General features: G+C 34.1%; 1 long non-coding RNA gene across 4 annotated transcripts; it reads left to right on the plus strand.

Moving 5' to 3' along the window:
- Positions 1-11,026: 11,026 nt before the first annotated feature.
- LOC110924653 lies at positions 11,027-13,015 on the plus strand. 4 transcript variants are annotated; one of them, XR_002584371.2, is made up of 3 exons: positions 11,027-11,505; positions 11,710-12,412; positions 12,641-13,015. It is a non-coding gene; the product is annotated as an uncharacterized LOC110924653 (long non-coding RNA). The 4 variants fall into 4 exon arrangements; XR_002584372.2 differs by having other exon boundaries at positions 11,029-11,505; positions 11,710-12,226; positions 12,342-13,015; XR_002584368.2 differs by having other exon boundaries at positions 11,033-11,505; positions 11,710-12,030; positions 12,146-12,899.
- The last annotated feature ends 5,683 nt before the right edge of the window (positions 13,016-18,698 follow it).

The following is an 18,698-nucleotide window of genomic DNA, read 5'->3' on the forward strand; positions in this document are numbered from 1 at the left end:
AGGGGAGTCGGTATGGTTGCGGGGACCGAGCTCGGGGAATGGTTTCACCGATCGGTGAACCACCCCTAGTGTTTGAATGGGGAGTGGGGAGTAGGAGAGAGAATGTTTTTTCGGTGTATACTCACCGAAGGTGAAGAAGAACAAAGGGAGGAGAGAGAGAGGAGAGAGAGAGAGAGGAGAGAGGAGAGAAGAATCAATCAAAAATTTTTATTTTTTAATTGAGTGGGTGTTTGAACCATACCTAGTGTTTGAGTAGAAAATGGGGAGTGAAGGGGGGAGTTGACATGACTTTATATTATTGGGTAGAGAAAACTCAAACACCCAAACTCACCCCAACCATACCGTCCACCCTAAAATTGGTGGCGGCGGTATTCCCCTTAGGTAAACTCACTCCCCGCATATGCCCCGTTTAGCCTTATAAAACTGTTTACATTTACAAAATTAAAGATTTGTCCACTGGTGTTTGTATTTTTTTCCAAATTTCTTCCAACCGAACCTTTAAAAGTTCGGCACCTTCTCACATCATTTTTTTAATGTTTATTCTCCAAGTGTTGTGTAACAACTAGCGTATTAACATTATAGAGATAAGAAATAGAGATTGGGAAAAATGGATATCTTATTGATATCTAAAAGGGATTACATATGCCTCTATTTATAGGCTTACAATATCGGAGTTAAGTATATGGAGAGATGGGAGTTAAGTATATGGAGAGTCATAACACAAGTGGATAGTCACACAATAAATATACAATAATTCATAACACTCCCCCTTGACTATCCACGTGACAAAATAATATATTATTCTTATAATACGCTTGGTGATACTGCCTCGTTAAAAACCTCGCTAGGAAAACCCAGTGGGATAAAACCATAGCTAAGGAAAAAAGAGTGCAACGCATATTTTCTCCCCCTGATACTTTTGGATCAGGTGTGTTGCCTCATTAAAAACCTTACTAAGAAAACCCAATGGGACAAAACTTAGTCAAGGGAAAAAGAGTGCAACTTGAGTAAGTCTCCCCCTCATTTTAACATGTATCCTTTAAGTGATGTGTGTCAATCTTCCTTGAAAGTCGAATAAAGCTTTTGTAGCGAATGATTTGTCGCTTGACCCCTTAATGTGCAATCCTTTTATGTTGAGCAATGTTGTATAATCTTCAAACGATACTTTAGGTGCCTCCTTCCAAAAAATATCATATGTCCACGACTGTGTTTTGTTACATTCCTGCAACTACAAGACTAACCAAACTTGTTTTGATGGGTCAGTAAAATGTAATCAAATATTGTTTATACCTAAAATATTTCTTTAAACTCATTTCAATGTCTCTTCGCTTGACAAAGGTTATATCATGACAATATGGTCAAGTGAAAGATATTATAACCATACATAGCTAGCAAAACATATTAATGCACTTATGCATTTAACGATGGTACTTCTATAATGAGAATCTCAACTTTGGTAGGAGATGATGATAGGCATTTCTTATAACAAATAACTTAACAACCTTTAATATGCTTTAAGGTTCAACTATGTCCATACTAAAATATCCAAACATCATCTTCTAGATGTACTTGGGGGATTGGTAAAATATAATTACATATATATGCGAACTACAGTTCAAAAATAATTAGACCGTGCCAAGGTCATTCAAAAATTCTCCCTCTAAAAGCTCGACAATTTCTCTCGATGATGCCTAAACATCATCACTGTAAACTGCGATTATAGTGAACTTTTAAAAGTAGAACGTCGATAAAATATGGCGAATTTAATCAAACTTATATCCCTTTTTATGCAAATATCTCGAGTTGTATAACACTCGATCTAACTATTTTAGTCCATACATATTCTATGAACTTGATATAGTACGTTCTTGAGGTTTTGACATCATTAATACTTCTAGCATTATCAATCCATGAGGGAATTCTTTCCATCTTATCCAAATATGCATGTGCTTTCACTCTTAGAAGTTTTGCTATATAAACTTGCCCTTTTAACACATAGATATCTATATCATATGCAAAAATATCAAGAACACTTGCTTTTATCTCCAAAATTCATATTATACCATGTTTGTACACAATGTACATTGAGATGCCATAATAACTAGGTACACATTTTCTACGTATGTTTATTGGAGTATTTGTGCACTATAATTACATCTATAAGGTGTTTCAATTAACCTCTTAAGCACTCAAATGCTTTAGGATACTCATGGGGAGTTCCGATTATATTCAATTCAATAACATATACAACATGTATATGTATTCAGATCTGAATTTATAAAATAATCATAATATTCTCAAGAACTTATTTTATATGACTTAGTATCAAGTGATACATAACATTCATAAGACGCATGTCAATTCTCTTTTATATATTACCAGACTAATAAGATATTGGAAAGTCAATGCATCAACCACTCAAGAATACGTCTTCTCATAATCAGTCATAAGTATTTGTGAAAATTCTTGTGCCACCAATTTTGACTTATATCACTTAATTTGATTTTCACATGATTCGCGTAAAAGACACTTTTGTATCCAACATATTTTACAACTTCAGTTGTATGGACTGTTGGTCCAGAAACTTTCCATTTCATTAGAGAACTAAACTCTGCCTTATTTGCGTCTTTCTATTTTGGCCAATCATTTCTTAATATTCATTCATAGGCAGATCTTAAATCTTGATCCTCATCATTTAATCATTTTAAGCGCTCCAATATATACAAAAGTATAACGACGTCGATTTTTATTTCGATTCCATACATATCTTAGACATGATACAACTTGGCGAGATCTCTTTATTTTCAGGTACCTGAGGTTCTTCTTGAACCATCATGTCTATTGTCCCTTCAGGGGATCTTATTACTATAATCTCGACTTGACCATCTTAATTATTTGCTCCAATTTTCGAGGAATTTTATTGTTGGAATCAACTAGTCTACCACACTGTAGGCGTGCAATAGACTTATTACAAAAATATGTGGTTGTCCTCTTGTGACACAAAGATAACTGGAGCATAAGCAGTTGATTATGTGACTTACTTAGTCACTCTATTTAGGTCAGTGAACTTGTCTGGTAATTTGTTCTTTAATATTGGTAAATGAATTATATTTTAAAATTCTAGTTCATAGTTTATAGTCTGAGGATCAAGATGACATGATAATTCATTTTACTTTTCACTTTCCAACTGCTTGTTATCCCCCCCTCATGTTGGGAACATTCATTCACTAAATGAAAACCAATGAGCCATAAACGAATTTCTCACTAATGGCTTTAAGTATTTAATCATAGACGATTATTTATACCCAACATATTCTCAATTTTTTTTAGAAGTCCCATCTTTGTGCGGTGTAGTGGTTGAGTTTCAATATATGTCGCACAACCAAAATTGTTGATGAGACATATTTGGTTCCTGATCAAAAACCAACTGTATGGGGAGAACTATAACTTATTGGCTTGATGTGAATTGATAGTACGATATATAAAATTACATGTACCTAAATGAACTTTTGCTCCTCTCATGATCATTGGATTTGTAACCAATAGTATACATTTAGTGATCATCTCAACAATAACACTTATTCTAATGATTGTTAATAACTTGGGAATAAAATTCACTATTATCAAATAAATATATTAATCTGGATTAATATGCTTGCTATCACATTAGCTAAGCAACAATCACACAATCTACAGGTTGTGGATTTGATAACCATTTAGACGATGCATCGATTTAAAATACTAAATGGTATCATGTTGGGATATGCATATCCTTTAATCGCTTCCAGAGTATTTAGGTATACACACCCTCGTTTATTTTGTAAATATATAACTTCACTTGAGAGCAAACATTACATGCTAATTATTATCTTGAAGAATCTTCTAGTTCTTCATTATGTTTCACATCATCATTGACTCGGTGTGGTCTAGCCGGTCATGCCAACTAATTAAATAATTATGATCTATAAACTTCTGGTTTATGATCGTATGTGTATTACTTGCTCGTATGTAATACAAAACGTATGATACAAGAGAATATATTATAACTTCAAAGTTAAAACCATCATGCTATGCAATCACTCCTTAGTTTGCCATTTTTGGTGGTCCATCTCATTATTAAAATGGCCATCATTACAATTCTTATAGTCAATCTCATCATTACAAATGACTCAATTAGGTCCATCATTACATTTACAATGATTAATATATAATCACATTCACTTTGGGGAATGGAGTAGAACCAAAACAAGCTTCATAGCTTTTCACTATTTACTCGGTCACATGAGTATAATAAAATCATTTCATTTTTTCTCTCAAGTGTGACAAATGAAAAGAACTTAATCGATTTTTCATTGTAAATAATGTTCTATTTGCTTACCAACAATTGAGAAGTAGTTGAGTCGTATAAGATTTATCAATCTTATATCTTACGACCTTTATAACGATCATTGTATAATCATCTCATTATTAACATGGTTGATCTCATTACATGAGCATCATAACAATTTTCTCAATTACCATGATTACGAACTTTACACCAATTATTATATCATCACATTCAGTTCAAGGAATGGATTATAACCAAACAACTATCATGGTGACATCATTACAATTTTCTTAGTTATTATATACATGATCACGACCTTTACATTAGTCATTATATCATCACATTCACTTCATGAACGGATTAGAATCACGCAACTTTCATGGTGGTCGTTTCAAACCTTACATATTCTTTAACAATCTTGTTTCTTCAAGAGCATATTTGAGGTTTGACAATGGAACTTGTTTTACTCAATGGATTATGATATATATTTTTCTCATCACATGATATAAATAGAGATGTAGTTATATAACCGAGACATTCATACTTATCGGTTTAAAATCTTACAAGCTTCGATAAACTCATAATAAGCTTTAAGAAGTTAGATACTCCATGTGTCTTTTTATATAAACCGTGACCACAATTCATTCGTTTCTATAGCTTGTGATCATATACCACAACCCTGGTCACTTTGATGTCCTCTTCCAAATTTATAACATATGGAACATAATATATACATTAGATTATACAATGTATGACTATATAACATGTCACCAAATAAATAGGTTATCATACAACCTTATGAAATAAGATTTTTTCATCACTTGCAAGAAAATGTATGTAAGTTATCCATAAATGTAACATGATATAACCAATCACAAGTATATCATATATACATATATTTGTCACTATAGTTTAAAACATAAACAAATGTCACTATCAACTTTCTCGATCATATAATAACATATGAATCTCTATAATCTCTAGTTAACTTTGTTGTATATCATTGTTATTGCAATTGTATAAGCCTTTTAGTTGCTATTTGATATTTAAATATGTGATTTGATTCTATTATAACATATGTGGAGAGTTCAAATGAGGAGAAACTTTATGTAAGAAGAAAAAAGAAGAAATTTCAACCAATAAAAATGCTTCATTTTACTTCATTTAATATAAGTATTTAATGTTACTTTAAGGGTAATATGGTAAACCTACAAAGATCATTAATTAGTAGTATTTCTCTTTAATAGCTAACTACATTAAAAGTTGTAACTTATCTTCAAAATATATATTTTTTTTTCAAAAAAATAAAATAAAATAATTTAAAGTGTAGGATAAATTACAATGTGTAATATGATAAATTACGGGTTGTGTAGGATAAATTTCAACATGTGTAGGGTAAATTTCGAAATGTGTAGGGTAACTTTTGATGTGTGTAGTGAAAAAAACATTAGTGTGAAGGATGATAGTTTTTATGACTAATTAATTAGTCAAAGATGATAATAAATGAAATAAATGAAAAACTATTTAATGTTTTACAATTATACCCTTTGTTCTTTTTCTTCTCAATTAAATTTTTTTCTCAAATGAACCTTCCCCTATAACATATTATCCTATAAACATGTGTATTATTGTAAATTAATTAAGAGAATTGCACTAATGATTATCTTCAAATAGAACTATTAGGCATCACCTTTTAATACAAATTGTATTTTGGTAGTCATCATAAATTGTATAAATACTATTAATAAAAATTAATTAATGGACCAATGAAAACTCATAACCATAATAATAAAAGCACATAATGATATCAAAACTCATAACTATAATAATAAAGGCACATAATGATTTAGAATTTGTAATGTCTTTTTGAAACTCATAACTATAATATTATGTATGCTAGATGACATTTCACTTTCTTCAAGAATACGCATTTCACTTGCTTCAGATTATATTTATTATTAACTTCATAATGAAAATTTAACAACCTAAGCTTTTACAATAAACACAGAAATGACAAAATATTATTCAATAATAATGCTCACCACGTACTATTTTATTGATAATTTCACAAATAGTCTACACAGTTAGATTTACTCAAATAAACATTAATTTTAATTCACATAATACTATTTATAATACACTCGTACATATATAATCTATTATATATAATTTTTCTCAAACTTACATTACGCTATTATCAACATAATAAAAATGTTTTGCTGCATCACTTTTAGTCTTTTCACTGCATAGCAATATAACATATAAATTTATTTCACATACTTTTTATGATTTAAGTGTAATAAATCACTAATTTTATATTGTTTCTAATACTATATCACACTTTTATGCTTTAACCACTACAACAATAATTTCAAACATACAGAAAAGCTCGATATGTGGTAATTAACGCCTTAATATCAAATTGTCAATAATCAAGGTTAATTTCATAATATCTCTAGATATTTCAAAATTTATATACCTCTATTTATATATTTATTTCAACAAATATAATATTAGTGCACTAAATAAAATTTTCTTATTTAATTTAAAAATAATAAAACAATAATTATAATCCTATATCAACCAATGGTGTACCAACTGAGAGGTTTATGAAAAAAATATTCAAACTAACCATTTCAATTACTTATCCTAAAACTCATGAATTTATATGCAACTTTCAGTTTTATTAATATATAACTTAAAATGTTAAAGGAAAATGGTTTATTTCTTTAAGTTCAATTAATATTAAATGGCATTTTAAATGAATTAAATTCATAATAAGTAACTTAATAAAATACATTGATGGGGAATACATGAATGAATCGTCATAACCCACCAAAGTCATCTTCCGAAAGTTAGGATTTTTTTTTTAACTTTGTCGTAAACCATCCCAGATGCTCAAAATGAATTCGACAGGAATAAAAAAGAGACAAAGTCGAATATATTGGAAATAGTAACATATGATTCATAAAGGTTTATAAGAATAGTTTATTTACCTGGTTTGGTAAAGAGACCCATAACTTCTTGTGAGGCCCTCACCATCAGTGGTTCATTAACGATGACGTTTTATATGGAGGCTGTCGAACGAAGGTGAAACCAAGGGCTACAACGCCATAGAGGACACGTTGCGTCGTGCTGATAACGTGTTGTGTAACAACTAGCCTATTAACATTATAGAGATAAGAAATAGAGATTGGGGAAAATGGATATCTTATTGATATCTAAAAGGGATTACATATGCCTCTATTTATAGGCTTACAATATGGGAGTTAAGTATATGGAGAGTCATAACACAAGTGAATAGTCACACAATAAACATACAATAATTCATAACACCAAGTTTGTTTTTAATTTTTCTTATTTGTTCCCTTTTTCTTCCTTTCAATTCTTAATTTTTTTTCTAACTAATAATTCTTTTATTACTTAACTATATAGTTTTACCAATCCAAAACTTAATAATTTAACTAATTTTATTCTTTAGTTTGTTTTAGTATAGTTTATAAATAATTGATGTTTAAGTGTTTTTTTTTTCTTTAGTCAAATTTTTATTTGTATAAATTATGTTTGGGAATATCACGACTTTATTTTTGAGTTTTCTTTTTCCGTTGAATTGAATCGATTCGATCGATGTAAAACACGTATGATCATCTTTTTGGACATATCACGACTTTATTTTTGAGTTTGCTTTTACCGACTAAATCCCTGCCGCAACGTACGGTGGAATTTTCCTATTTACTATTATTATTCCCTCTCATTTTCAATACATACAAACATAAGTTTGTTTTGTCGGCGGCAATAGTTGTCTTCATTGGTTGGCCAAAAGTGGCGGCCAAGTTTCCTCCTTTTTTTTTCGGCATAAAATAGTTTTTTATAGGTCCGGCCAAATAACGATTTTATCCCCTGTTTAAAATAACGATCTTGCCCCCTGCCAAATTATGATTTTATCCCCTGTTTAAAATTACGATATTGCCCCCAGTTAGAATTAAATTTAGGCTTTACCCCCCAGCTTAAATTTACGATTTTTCCTTGGTTAAAAAAATTATACTTTTACCCACCGCTAGAATCCTGCCAAATTACAATTTGGCTCCCAGTTTAAAATTACATTTCGCCACCAGTTCAAAATAAAATTTTCGTTTTGCCCCCAGTTAAAAATTACGATTTTGCCCTCAGTAAAAATATGACGATTTTGCCCCAATTCAAAATAAAAAAAAATGTTTTTGCCCTCAGTTCAAAATATTATTTTACCTCCATTTTAAAATTACGATTTTATCCACGTTAGAAATTGCGATGTTGCCATAGTTTTTTGGGCAAAACTATAGTAGTGTTTTATTTTACTTTGTTTACTCAATTTAGTTTTTATTCGTGTCAAATAGTTGCCTAACACTCGCTAATTGGTCCTGACAAATTATTGTTTTGCCCCCAACTTTAAATTACCCGCTTGCCATCGTTTTAGTTATTTTTGTGTCATAACTATGATAGTGTTTTTCTTTATTTGGTTAACTCGATGCATCTTTTTTTATATCGTGTTATAAGTAGTATGTATAACTAACCCAAATAAATGTGCCGCGCCCCGCAACGCGGACGGCGCATAACTCTAGTTGAAAACATAATCCAAATTGTTTTTGGTTACTTATAGATTATCCAAATCAAACCATCGTGGCATCATGCAATCATTCGAGTTGAATCGAACTGATAAACTACGGTTTAGTAAGCTTTGGGTAACCATTTTTTTTTCTATTTCACGCAACCAAATTTTATAAAAACAGTTGAAGTTGAAAAAAAGTTTTAAAAAGTGTTTGTTTTATGGATTGTAATGGATTTGTAATTGGAATTTGCGCGGGAATTGGAATTTGTTTTGGAATTTAGGTGTGTTTGTTTCACATAATAAAATGGAATCCGGATGGAATTGCAATGTAGATTCTCTTCCTTATGTTTTTGTTCAATCCAATTCATTTTTTTGTCGAAACCAACAAAATAAGAAATGAAATCAACATTCTAATTCCATCAAGATTCCATTTCATTCCGTGAAATGAACGCTACATAAATATCAATCTTTGTCTTGGGCCTTAATGGACACACATAACATAATTACATACACACGTCAAAGTATAAAGCCGATAGAATGGTCCATGGGCCTTGAAAAATTAACTTAGGCCTTATTATCCGTGCAAAATGGTTCAACCAAAACACATATAATATCACACCATGAGCATGTTGATTGTTGAGACACTTGAGACTAAAGAAAACGTAACCTTATTGCGTTGTCATGCCATTCGAGTCATGATTGTGTTGTAATTCCCTTTTCTGTTTTCTCTTTTCGTAAAACTCGAAAGTTGTATAGAAAACCACAAACACCGAACCGCCATTTGCTTAGGCTACACGGTATGGAGGGACGGCCTCCACCGTCTTGGACCGGTGCTGGGCCAAACACCGTGCCGCCACCCCCGTCGCCGTCCAGTCATCGTCCTCTCCGTCGGTATTCCGACGTCCAGGACGGAGCAAAACAATGGGTCCCCCCTCCGTCGCCGGTTTGAACACCGTGCCGCCCCCTCCGTCTTCATCCCGTCGCCGGCTTCATCTCCGTCACCATACCCATAAGCCTTAGACAAAATAAATCTATGTTTCCCGGTCAAATTTGCTTAAAGAAATTATGTTATGTATTTTCGAGACATGATTAGGCATTTAACTAGGGATGGCTACATAGTTGATAACGGTAAAAAAATATATATGTTATATAGCATCTTATCATTGTTATATGTTATTTATGCATTCAACAATTAGTAACCCCAATTCACTGAACATTTTCCAAAAGTTAAATTAATTAGGAATATTATTTATGGCTATTACAATCTCATGTTTTATGGAATATGTCATTTATGTATTCGATAATTAGTGACACTAATTCATTGAATACTTGCAAAAAGGGGTGGTGGTTCGGAAGGTGAAAGGGGTAGCGGTGGTGAAATGTGAAAGGGGTTGAGATGGTGGCAGTGGAAGGAGGTGATAGGAGAGGGTGGTGGTTCAAAGGTGAAAGGGGCGGTGATGAAATGTGGTGGAGTAGGGTGGCTAAAGGCGATGGTTCCCAGATAATTCAAAGGTGAAAGGGTGGTGGTTCACGGTGGCGTGTGACCGTTGATGGTTTTGGGTGGTTTGTGTTCAAAATAGGTTTAAAAGGGTTATAAAATGCGCCATGTCATAACCCTGTCAACATCCACGTCATTAAAAAACTAACTATGGTATGTTTTTTAACGGATATTAGTGAGGAAAAAATAGTTTAAAAGGTGAGATTGCCAACGTGGATATTCTCAGGTGAGATTATTATTGGCTAACAACCAAAATACGGGATTAATGAAATCAAATTTCCCTTTCATTTATCATTAGTTTATTTATAGAGTTTTTAGTTATATATTTTAAATTGTTCAATGTATTAAACGGATACCTAACCTATTGTTTTATTATACATAAAGTACAAATAAGGACTTAAGTATACATTGTTTTATGGAATAAAAGTCTTAACACACCTAATCTTTTTATCTAATAAATGGGGATTAAGGCTGATGTCATATGGCCAAATTCACCCAATCTAAGACAAGAATTTATAAATGATGATGTCAATTTTAAAATCCATAATGTCATACCTTTTCAAATTTTTAAACAATAAATAAATGAAAAATAAAATAAAAAATAATTTCTGCTTTAATACTAGAACCGAGAGTAATTAACATCCCTGAAACTTTTTCATTGGGCCAAACTTCTTCCCCAAGTAAACCCTGGTTCTTTTTGCACGCTCCTTCTTTGGAGATCCAAACGCTGTAGGGAGAAATGCAGCCTATATCCACACTTCTTTAAATACTTCATCATCATCATCTTCAAATATCATCATCATCGTCGACGGACAAGCTCCAATCGCCCCCGAATCCATCGCCTCTGACCGATTTCAATGACAATCGACTTTCAAAACCCTAGATCGCAACTGGAATCTTGTGATAGCTTATAACGACTGCTATATGGAGCCTCCTTTTAGGCGTTTGCAAACTTGAAAAAGGATTACCGGAGCGACTATCCGACGATTCCAACTTCTAAGTCTCCAGCTAAGGGTGTTATCGATGGTTATTTGGAGCATTGAAGATGAAGATGCCTTTGTGCGGAAATCCAAATCAACTGTGTGTATTAATTATGTGAGTTTATTCTTCTTCATTCTGATTTTTTGGTTATCTTAGACATTCCGCATTTTTTTCTACAGTCTTCGTATGTCAAATTTTATACTGGGGACTCATATCTTATTTTGAAGGAACTGTGTCAAATTTTTAAGTTTTGTCTCTGTATAAGATGAAACCAAAAGTATCCTATGAAACGTATTTATAACTTCAACTGATTTGTAGGAAAAGAGGAAATTTCATGGAGTGAGATTATTGCAAAAATTGATGGATTCAGTGTTGTTGTTTCAGGTATGTCCATTGTGTATATCCATAACGGCTTAATAATTGATAAGATAAAAAAAACATATAAACATAAATTATAGTTATTTGGTTATTTCAGTGTTGTTTCTCCATTCATCAATTTATGTTTGTTATGTTTCTTGTTTAGAATATGTTTTTAAGCTTTTTGTGGAAATTCTAATTGCTGCATTTTAGAGGATAGAAAACATCTAAGTTGGTATATAATTTGAGCACACATTGCTAGCCGGGATCGAGGCCAGTGAGGTATAGTTGTCCGTTCTCTTTTAGGAATTCTTACAAGTTGGATTAATTTTTGTATTTGGCTATTTGAACTTTTTTTCTAAAATAACCAGTTTTGGCCCATCTAAATTTTTCTCAGCAAAGTTATAAAAAACATCTTGAGTTCAAGTTGATGTCAAGGGTTGCTAAGTTGAGCAGGACTATTGATGAGGAAGAACATGTATTCTAATATGGGTTTTCTTTTATTGTTACTGTTATTATTAAGTATAACTTATTGTGTTTAATGACGAAAAGCAATGCAGCTTGTGTTTAATGATGTTTATGGTTTCCCTCAGGTTAAGATTTACCAATGAGGTGTTGAAAATGGAGATGCAATGAAATATGTGGTAAACATGATCCTGGGAAGGTTGTTCTAATTCATAATATTTTTAATTTTTCGTGTTTAGCACTTCATTTTACAATTAGCTGGTATACTTGCAATTGATATATAAGATTATATATATATGTATGTATATATATATATATATATGTGTGTGTGTGAATAAAAAGAAAACAAAAAATGTTGTTGGGACATCCTACCTGAGTGTTTTATAGTGTGTCAGCCCCCTTCATACTAATGGGCTTGAGTTTGCAGGATATGAGGTTTGCTTCGTGCTTTAGCAGCACTATTGATGATGAAGAACAAGTATTCTAATATGGGTTTTGTTTTATTATTACTGTTATTATTAACAATAGCTTATTAGAATCAAATTTTTCGTTTGGTACCAGGTGTTGAGAGGTGTTTAAAACTGTTGACGTTGCGATATTAAACAATATAACCCCTCACACTACTGGAATAATGGACAGACTATGTAGTGCATTTTAGGTAAATTTATTAAATTTTTTATTGCATCGATGGTAAAATCTACTATTCTTTTACTATGTTCATCAAGCTTGCTTATTTTGTTGCTGAAATGTTGATGTTAAATTATCCCCATATTAGATAATTACAAAAAGCATTTTAAATGAACAAATTGTGGTGAGAGTGTATAAGGATTTTACTCTAAATTAGAATTTTGAAAGTGCTACGGTTGACTTTGACAGTCTGATGTGAATTTGTGTTGTTGACTTTGACAGTCTGATGTGAATTTTTGTAGTTATACATACATACGCATACACATACACATACACACACACACACACACACACATATATATATATATATATAGTAGGAGTTGGGTAGAAAGTGGTTCTTTCTAGAAAGTCTAGGAAGCAATCAGGATTCGACATGTGACATTGAAGATTTTTAACTAGAAGGGCAATTGTGTACTTTCACATTCTATTTTTAATTTTGAAATTTATCTTCATTAACTAACTATCCAAGTCCATATTTTGTAACCGTTTTTCTCCATGATTTTCTGAATAATTTGTTTTAGAAATCTAAACCAATCGCACATTCCATTGTTCATAAGATTACTGGAAATTATCAGCATGTTCTTGGTGCTGTGTTTTAACAGTTTACAGGGCTAAAGTCAATTTTTTATAGATCCAATAATATAAAGGTGGTCTTGTAATTGGCAGATTACTGTTTTTTTTATATTGTTGTTGTGTTTTTAACTTCCATCATCATGTTTTTCTTCAAAGTTAACTAGTTATCAGTCTGGAAACCATAAGCATCTTCTTGGTGCTGTGTTTTAACAGCATGTTCTTGGTGCCCTGCATGATAAACATTTTCATCAGACTGTGTTCTATTTTGATGTACCACCCTAGATTATCCATATTGTGTTTTAATTTGAATTGTGTTTTAATTTGAATTGTGTTTTAAGTACACAATAGTGGTGATGAGCAATCATGTAGTATCACATTAACCTGTGTTTTAAGTTATTAATAGTAGACATAAGGTATCATTCAGTATGCACTGTGTTTTAAGCTCATAACTTTATACACAAAGGACTTCATGCAGTATCAAATCAAATTGTGTTTTAAGTTATTAACAGAGGGCATATGATTTGTAAAACACATCCACATAAACATTTTAGGCTTCAGATGTACCCAACTCCAGTATGATTGTAAAACACACCAACATAAACACATCGTAAAACACATTTACCTTAAACACAGCTACAAGTCATTATGACTGTAAAACACACCCATATAAACACATTATAAAACACAGTTCGCTTTTGGGGTTTCAGACGTACCCAAATCATGAGTAAAAACACATTTATCGCTATTGAAATTTAAACCTACCAACCTCTTTAAGTTGAAACACATACCTGCGACTACGGGGTCTTTCGAACGGCTTCCGGCAACTGATCCGGTGCTCTCCATCCTTTCTAAAGTTATCTTCTTCCATGATTGTAGTTATTTGTGGTAGGGATTGGGGTTTCCAAGATGGGTTTGGAGAGAGAGAGGGAAAATCGCGTGAAATTAGGGACTGGGGTTTGACTGACAGTTATCTAATAGATTTAAAACACGGTATATTGACAAAATTGCCCCTAGTCTTTTAAAACAATGAATTAAATAAACTAAAAAATTACAAGATTGCCATTGACTTCATCTTAACCATTAAACACACCCACTGGATGGCGTAGATCGCTTCCTAGACTTTCTAGGAAAAACACACTTTCCGCAGGATCCCTACTCATATATATATATATATATATGTATATATATATATATATATTTGTATGTATATATATAAGGGAAGGTTCATTTGAGAAGAAAATTTAATTGAGAAGAAAAAGAAAAAAGGGTATAATTGTAAAACATTAAATAGTTTTTCATTTATCTCATTTATTGTCGTATTTGACTAATTAATTAGTCATAAAAACTATTATCCTTCACAACCCGTAATTTATCATATTACACATTTTAATTTATCCTATACTCTAAATTATTTTATTTTATTTTTTTGAAAAAATATATATTTTGAAGATAAGTTACAACTTTTAATGTAGTTAGCTATTAAAGAGGAATACTACTAATTAATAATCTTTGTAGGTTTACCATATTACCCTTATAGTAACATTAGTACTTATATTAAATGAAATAAAATGAAGCATTTTTATTGGTTGAAATTTCTTTTTTTTTTGTTTTTAGATAAAGTTTCTTCTCATTTGAACTCTCCATTATATATTGTAGGTCCCTCGGAGGTTGAGGTTAAACCTTATCCTTGTTATGTTTAACACTCTAGCAAGTGCGGAATCCAAGCTAGAGTGCAAACCGATAATTTAGATGAAAGCACAAATTACAAAGAGAAAGAGTAGACACGCAATATATCAATGTTTTCTCTTGTATTTCAGTGGACACGGTTACAGCCCTTGACCAAACTGAAATGCTCTCTACAAGACCTTGGTTCACTCACATGCACTATCAACAACACTTGAAAGACTTACTGTGAGGTGAAACCAACATGGGATATATATACCCATAACAGATAACATGTGTCGAAGGATCAGAAAGACTGTCGAAGGATCATCTATCAACCACAAACACTCCGAAGGACCCATACATACCTCGAAGGATGATATATCCTTCGAGGTCCATATGTTTCCTTCGAAGGTTATCCTTCGAGGTCATCGAAGGATACAAACCATCCTTCGATGACATCCTTCGAACACAAGAAAACTTACACACTAATTGTTGACTGTTTGGCCAAGTCAAACCAGGAGGATGGTTGACTTGGTCAAACATACAGTCAAACACATACACAAATCAAACACAAAACGTAAACAAGACTAACAACAGACATCGTTTATAACATTACAAAATACAGACAAAGTACAGACACAAGTGCACCAACAAACTCCCCCTTGGCTGTAGCTTTGTCTCGGTCTTCGTGTCTTTAAGTCTCGGACGTCCTTTCCACTGTCAAATGATGCGATGACCATGCACTTCCTGCGTTGACCAGGAGATTGAAGCAGTACAAGGCCATCTTTTGAAACTTCATTGCTTGTTCCCGATCCCGAACCAAGTAGTTTATCTCATGATCCTTCAGAACAATAATATCCGATCTGGACATGTTAGTAATCCACATCGGATCTATTATTCTAAAGTTCTCTTGACTATCTCTGAATAGGATCACGGCTTCTCCAGTATCCGCATCGTAGACCCAGCAACGAAAGTTTCCCAGAAAGTCAGTCTTCATTTTCAGCAAAGGTATCTTCTTCATCACTTTTGGAGGATCATACACCAAACGATAGCGAGCAGTGTTTGTTTCTGGATCAAGTGTAAATCTGATCTGCTCGTATCTAGGAAACTGCGGCTTGTATAGAGGATCCTTCCAACCCCTTCTTCTTTCCAACCTGATTTTCTTAGCAAACAGATCCACCATCTTTTCTTTGTCTCGATTGATAACATCTAGTTGAGCTAACACTGCAACATCATAGTACGGAAGTGAAAGAATACTGAGAAGAGTTCTGAAATACTGAAGACCATTTTCTCGTTTCACGACCATGCAGTGAAGTTCCTTAACAAACATCCAACTAATAATGCGACCCCGAGCTTTATTCTTCTCCAGACTCATGTAATTAACCTGATCTAACGGAGCGAGCGGAGGAGGATTCCTAGCTAGGAAATCCGCTCGCCATTCATTCACTGTTTTCTCACGGTTTTCTTGAGCTGTCGGAGAATCGAAAGAAAGATTGGCAAATTCTGCTGTCTTTTCTGCCACATGCTCATCATCAAGAGCGTTAACCTCTGTATTATCTTGCCCAACATAGACAGGACGTTCAGGATCCGAACCGATGAAGATTTCATCAATTGTAGAGAAATCGGTTTGGTCCTGAACCAGCGGAGTAGCATCAATCATGCTTACAGCAACCTCATCCAATTCCGTCAGAGCCAGTACCTGTTCATCAGACATTTCGGTAACATGTTCTCCCTCTTCTAACAGTTCACCCGTGACTGGATGATACTGAAGAACACCTGAGGATTCAGGGAGATCTGCAAACATTTCTGCTTCCAGACTAACATGCTCAAGCCCTGTAGAAGTTCCCAGTGTTTCTGTCTGCTCAGATGGGCCAGTAGTAGCTGTGGAAGGAGCAGTAGGAGCATCTTGAGATGTACCAGACCCACCTGCAGCCCCGGATGCAGTTGCACCGGAACCTGAGGCAGCTGGTTGATCCGGATTTGCTGCATCATCATCCTTGTCATCCTCACGCCTTGAGGGTACAATGCCTAATGCATTGCATCTTTCATTCCACAGCGTACCCACTTTCTGATTAGTCTTCTTGAAGTTTGCGAACACAGGCTTGAAGCTTTCTATTAATCGATCATCGCGATTTTTATAGCGCTCTGACAGCTCTTCATGCTTCTGCCTTAGTGCTTTTGCCTCATTCTCCAACACAGTACTATGCCTTTTCATTATTTCAACCTCCCTGTCTCGAGCCCTGTTCGCTTCCTTTAACCTTTCAATTTCCTCGGCCTGTTCCTTAATCTTAATATTCTGAGCATTAACAATTGAACACAGCGTGTTGTGTGCCACCACATCCTGTTTTCGCTGCACACGATACTCTTCAATTGTTCTTGTATGCCGACCAACTATGGAACCCAATTCACTCATTTGTTCAATCAGGAATTGAATCTTTTCAGATTCAGATAAACCAGACAAAGTCTCTGCCAGAGTCGGTCGCGAAGGCTCAGGTCCTGAGGAGCCAGACTGACCAGCCTGACCAGAAGCACCTGTAGGACCAGCAATAACGAGAGGGGGTCGGACATGTGTACCTGAGGCGGGAGTTGCAGGTGGCTGTTGATCAACAGTCACCGTGCGCATCCCAGAAGACCTCTGAGGAGAAGACATCAGCTCCAGCGTCTCTGATGCAGTCAGTTGATCACTAACAGGAGGAAGCTGTTGCTCAGGAGCAGATGAAGGCTGAATAGAAACTGGAATAGAGGAATCACCAGCAGTTTTCTTTGATGAACGAACACCCTGTCATTTTGCTTTCCTCTTTCTAACAAAACCCGGAGAAGTAAGGATATAATCCTCATCCTTGTCAGATTCTCCAGTTCTAACCGTCTTCTCTATTCGCTCAAAACGAGGATTCCCGCGACTATCATAGACCTTTTTCATCCCTGGAGGAGGAGGATTATCATCCTCAGAAGACGAACCATCGTCACCAGAACCTCCTTCCTCTTCAGAAGACGAACTACTATCATCCGCTTGTCTCCTCGGCTCATCTACCTTTCCTTTGCCTTTGTCAGTCGCAACAGTACCTGACTGACTCGCAGGATCACCATCTCTACCTGCACTACCACCTGTTTCAACAACCACAGTACCACCATCACCACCTGCACCAATATGAGCATCAGGATCTACAAACTCTCCCTGAACTTCTTCAGCAGCAACATTAACATCAACCTCAACACGTGCTGCAGCACTAGAACTGCCAGCAGACTTCCTTGTTGCTTTGATTCCATGTTTAGCCCCGAGCTGCGTGTCAGCCAAAGCGATTAACTTTGGCTCTTCATTATCAGAATCACTCGCGTCTCGACGCCATTTGTTGTTCTGCGGTGCCTCGTAGTTAGGAACATCGAGATGACCAATCAACTTTCTAATTGGATCCGATTCCTTATAGGCGGACATGGACTTGAATATCAGCAGTGTACGCTCATTCATTGGATTGACAGGTAGAACATCTGCTTCAGCCTTTGGAACATCAGGAATCTGATCATCAATAATCATCTGCAGAAATCTGGGATATAGCCAGAAT

The sequence above is a fragment of the Helianthus annuus genome, chromosome 2 (assembly GCF_002127325.2).
Source record: "Helianthus annuus cultivar XRQ/B chromosome 2, HanXRQr2.0-SUNRISE, whole genome shotgun sequence".
Lineage (NCBI taxonomy): Eukaryota > Viridiplantae > Streptophyta > Magnoliopsida > Asterales > Asteraceae > Helianthus > Helianthus annuus.